Genomic DNA, 6,049 nt, shown 5'->3' with positions numbered 1-6,049 from the left:
GAAACTCAGTGAACTGTGAAAGTACAGTCAGCAGCAGAAGTTGCTAAGCGGGCGAGGTGTTCAAAATTACCTTGACACGCTCTTATTCTCTAAACAATAAAGTCGCGTCGAGATCATTTTGAACACCTCGCCCGCTTAGTAACTTCTGCTGCTGACTGTACAGAGCAGGCTTAGTTAGATTTGCACCAATCAACAAACCCTAAATGGGTATCGGCGGTAGGTTCTCGATGAATCCACCGAGTATACGCAGGCCGCGTAGCCAAGATGCCGATCGCTTACGCTCCGTAGCGATCGAAACGCAACTGTCACTGTCGCACTAATATGGAAGAGTGATAGAGAGACATAATGCTTTTCGTTGTCGAAGCGATAGCGATTATAACCTTGGCTAGGCCGGCAGCCCATATAACCATTCCAGTCGCAGAATCATCAAAGTGGTAACTAAATTGTCCACTCGTAGATCACTTGGCGCACGTAATTGCAGCGTGCAGTTGGTAACTCCTCGACATGCTACAGCTGCCTTCCGTGGGAGTTTCAAGTACATGGCCACCCGTTGCTGGAATAACATTCCACCCCCTCTCAGGAACCTAGAAAGTATTATAAGTTTTAAAGCCAAACTCAAAATATTCACACTACAACACCAGCGGCAACAGGAAACTTTAAGGCATGACACCAGTTGCTTTTAATGTAATTACTGGCGAATATAACTACTCGTCAATAACTATATTAAGGTAATTATAATTATAAATAGAATATTTTTAGATTGAATTTTAATATGTATATCCTAAATAGCAATGCAATTGTATAATAATAAATACCTGTTTTTTATGTCCTTTCCTCACTGTAAGTAACCCAATGCGTCTGTATGTATAGTTTTGCTGTCATATCCCTTCTTTATCGCTGTCTGTTTGCGCGTGTGTTTTATCTGCCTTTTATGTAAGAGATATTTTCTTGATCTCTCCTTCACTTCTCACTTTGGTAAACAGAATAAACAGTGTGTTTGGTAACCTTTTTTAACGTTAATCACGTATGTAGTCTTATTTATTTATGTTGTTTGTTTGTATCCGAATATTTGTAATGTTTTCACAGTTATTCCATGTGTTTTATGTTTGAAATGTTCTATTATTCTCAATTGTTATTGTTAGCACCCTGTCTGTGCGGCATTGCCTTTTAGGTTATCTGTCATTTGTCACACCCGTAGGCCAGATGGCGCTGGCAGCCGCCGCATGGTTGCGTTCAGTTCTACGAGGCCGTGCCGTACAGCTGCGATCGTGGCCCACCAAAATGGACTCGCCGGAAGACCAGCGCCGACTCTCGGGTCAGCATTATGCTGAGGCGAGCCCATTTCGTGGTAAACAATTTGTAATTATGTTTGTATTAAAAGCCTTGCATGTTACTTTTGTATGTACACTAAGTTTATCACGAAAAATAAATGATTTATGATTTATGATTTATGATTTAAATGTCAGATGTGTCGTAACAGAGTCCACACAATGTGTCTAGAATTGTTTCGAAACAAAGTGTCGTCGCCGTGTGTACACTTTTCCGTAACAAGGTGTCGACACATTTGTGTGCACTTTGCGTGCGGTTTGCGACTAAATCTGACAGAAAATTTGTGACAGCAAATGTCAATATAAAATACCTCTTGAAAACCAAGGTTTGTCAAACTACTATTAGTGTCTCGTGTGCTCGTAAGTAATTCTAGTAAGTCATCATGGGCGATGCAAATGAAAACCATATAAACACCCAACACCCGTCAACCTTTTACAGAAAAGTTTTTAAAGAAATGCAATAAGCTACTTAGGTCAGCCAACGAATGCTCCAAAACGTTGTAGAGGGAAATGCTCGGAACACAATTTTTGACTCTGTAACTTGGTTTGGACAAGTTAGGAGGTGAACATATCAAAAGTCCCCGGCCGTAGCCCTTGAGCAGGGGGAAGAGAGGGGGCTTTGATGGTCCCATTTTCCGGTTTTTCGATTATATCTCGGAAACTATGCATCTTAGCGACATGGCCACTTATACAAAATGAAAGTTAATTTAATTTGTTACAAGTTTATTCAGTCAATTTTTTCGATATGTTGAATAGTTTTTGAGATATCCGCTCTTGAAAGTTTATTTAGGGCTCTCAATATTATCTTGATATATCTACATCAGTGAAGGTGCTAGGCCGTGTATGGTATCGTTTTCGTATAAATATGGGTTGCTGAATCCATTTAAGGTATCACATTGACACCATTCCACAAAATTAAAAAAAATCTTTTCAGGGTTCCGTACCTCAAAAGCAAAAAACGGAATCCTTATAGGATCACTCGTGCGTCTGTATGTCTGTCCGTCTGAATACACAAAATAGTTCTTTACCTATAGATGACAGGAAAACCTATTAGAAATGTGCAGTTAAGCGCGCGTCGGACTTAATGTACGGAATAACGGAACCCTTAATACGCTCGTCCGACTCGCACTTAGCCGGTTTTTTTTTAAACTCCTCTTGACGCTTAACCGCTGAATCGATTTCGTTGAAATTTGGTATAGAAATAGTTTGCGTCCCGGAACAGGACATAGGATAGATCTTATAACCAAGCAACCTTTTGAAGGTGTGAAAAGTGGCGTGGAAATTTGTACGGGAAATCAATAACCGCTGAACCGATTTATATTAAATTTGGGATGGTCTACATCTTTGATTTAGTTAAAAATGATAAAAAAAACATGACTTCAAACCTAAACTTAAACAGTATTAACTTCAAGAAGTCAATTCTGAATTCCCCCCTACACCTCATTTCACACCTTTAAAGGATGATTTTTGAGATAACTTTTTATGTCCTGTCTCGGGACTCAAAATATATGTGTACTAAATTTAAATTAAAACTGTTCAGCAGTTTAAGCGTGAAGAGGAGTTTAAAAGAAAGTAAGTTTATATGTTTTTACTTTGGAATGGTGTCAATGTGATACCATAACTAAATTTGGTACTGCGCATTTATACGAAAACGATACCAAACATGGCCTCGTAGCTTTACTGTTGTAGAAGTCAAAATAAAATTGAGAGCCCTAAATTCTTATTACTTGACCAAACTTGTGTAGAAGGAAAAGGAAAAATAAAAGTCTTCGGCAGGAATATAAACACAAATATATTTTTTTTTTTGCGTTACTATTTCAATCATCAAATATAAACATACCTTGATTATATTATTCTAGTGAGATCCTCATAGATAAACAAAAACATTTACTTAAAAAATTACAAGGTCGAAATGTCACGGAACTTGTGAGAGTAATATGTGAAAAATAAAAACTTTTATGACAAAAAAATCTGGACACAATTTAAGAAGCATCCAATTGCGTCGAGGAATCATCTGTATTTTTGCTTAATTCATTACCTCCTCGCTTCTTTTTTTGTCCTTTGTATTCTGTAGCAATTTGTTAGATCTGAAAATAAAGATAACTTGCGTCGTCACGGATGTCGATTTATAGGTTTTAGGGAGTGCAGAATTCGAAAACTATGATCATTTTATATTCCAAGATGGCGGCTACGTATTTTGTCATAAAAGTCGTCATGGATATCGTTTTATAGGTTTTAGGGAGTGCAGAATTCGAAAATGATGACCATTTTGGATTCCAAGATGTCTGCCGTGCACTTTGTCATATAAGCCGTCATAGATGTTGATTTATAGGTGTTAGGAAAAGCAGATTTCGAAAATGATGACCATGACCAACAAAACGACATCCATATCGACTTTTAACATAGTGCATGGCCGCCATCTTGGATTCCAAAATAGTTATTATTTTCGAAATCTGCGCTCCCTAAAACCTATAAAACGACATCCATGACGACTTTTATGACATAGTGCATGGCCGCCATCTTGGAATCCAAAATGGTCATCGTTTTCGAAATCTGCGCCCCCTAAAACCTATAAAACGACACCCATGACGACTTATATGACATAGTGCATGGCCACCATTTTGGAATCCAAAATGGTCATCATTTTCTAAATCTGCGCCCCCCAAAACCTATAAAACGACACCCATGACGACTTTTATGACATAGTGCATGGCCGCCATTTTGGATTCCAAAATGGCCATCATTTTCGAAATCTGCGTCCCCTAAAACCTATAAAACGACATCCATGACGACTTTTATGACATAGTGCATGGCCGCCATCTTGGAATCCAAAATGGTCATCGTTTTCGAAATCTGCGCCCCCTAAATCCTATAAAACGACACCCATGACGACTTATATGACATAGTGCATGGCCACCATTTTGGAATCCAAAATGGTCATCATTTTCTAAATCTGCGCCCCCCAAAACCTATAAAACGACACCCATGACGACTTTTATGGCATAGTGCATGGCCGCCATTTTGGATTCCAAAATGGTCATCATTTTCAAAATTGGAGCCCCCCAAAACCTATAAAACGACATCCATGACGACTTTTATGACATAGTGCATGGCCGCAATTTTGGATTCCAAAATGGACATCATTTTCGAAATCTGCGCCCCCCAAAACCTATAAAACGACACCCATGACGACTTTTATGACATAGTGCATGGCCGCCATTCTGGATTACAAAATGGTCATCATTTTCTAAATCGGGGCCCCCTAAAACCCATAAAACGACATCCATGACGAATTTTATGACATAGTGCATGGCCGCCATTTTGGAATCGAAAATGGTCATCATTTTCGAAATCTGCGCCCCCCAAAACCTATAAAACGACACCCATGACGACTTTTATGACATAGTGCATGGCCGCCATTCTGGATTCCAAAATGGTCATCATTTTCTAAATCTGCGCCCCCCAAAACCTATAAAACGACACCCATGACGACTTTTATGACATAGTGCATGGCCGCCATTCTGGATTCCAAAATGGTCATCATTTTCTAAATCTGCGCCCCCCAAAACCTATAAAACGACATCCATGACGACTTTTATGACATAGTGCATGGCCGCCATCTTGGAATCCAAAATGGTCATCATTTTTGAAATCTGCGCCCCCCCAAAACCTATAAAATGACACCCATGACGACTTTTATGACATAGTGCATGGCCGCCATATTGGATTTCAAAATGGTCATCATTTTCTAAATCGGGGCCCCCTAAAACCTATAAAACGACATCCATGACGACTTTTATGACATAGTGCATGGCCGCCATCTTGGAATCCAAAATGGTCATCATTTTTGAAATCTGCGCCTCCTAAAACCTATAAAACGACACCCATGACGACTTTTATGGCATAGTGCATGGCCGCCATTTTGGACTCCAAAATGGTCATCATTTTCAAAATTGGGGCCCCCTAAAACGTATAAAACAACATCCATGACGACTTTTATGACACAGTGCATGGCGGCCATTTTGGATTCCAAAATGGTCATCATTTTCGAAATCGGCACTCCCTAAAAGCTATAAATCGACACCCATCTCGACTTTTATGACAAAGTGTTTGGCTACCATCTGCATGCAAGACATTTCTATTATTTTTACGTACATAAATGGCCCCCTGTCAACTTCCAACCGAGATTTAATCGATAATTTATTCGATTAATGTTCAGATTAATTCAATTTCAATCTATGTTAGGTCGACTAAACTAATCGTGATTAAAATTTGAGAATTAACTTTTTTTATTCCATTAATTAGTCGAATAAACAGTTAATCTATTAAGTCCCATCTCTGACCACGGCATTTTTACACTTTGAGAATATCTGAAAACAAATGAACACAAGGAGCCATTTTGCAAATCCAATAACTTTGTTATTACTTTTGACAGCGCGTGTCATGTGTCTACACAGAGTCGACACAAAGTCGAAACATTTGCGACTACTTTGTGACTGCAATATTTCTCAGCCTTAAACCATATTTATACATCATAATTAACAAGTTTCGTAGTATGTAAAGCGTTATTTCTGTTATTTAAGTATAGTATACGCATCGAAGTACTAAAAATGCATCGAATAATATATTTATGAACACAGGCACTGAGAAGTAAACAATTTCATTTCCGGCTAAACTAAAACAATTTGGTGGCGCGTTGATTATATTACACTTAGTTTATC

This window comes from Cydia fagiglandana, chromosome 4 (assembly GCF_963556715.1).
Source record: "Cydia fagiglandana chromosome 4, ilCydFagi1.1, whole genome shotgun sequence".
Lineage (NCBI taxonomy): Eukaryota > Metazoa > Arthropoda > Insecta > Lepidoptera > Tortricidae > Cydia > Cydia fagiglandana.
This window is presented reverse-complemented; position numbering follows the sequence as displayed.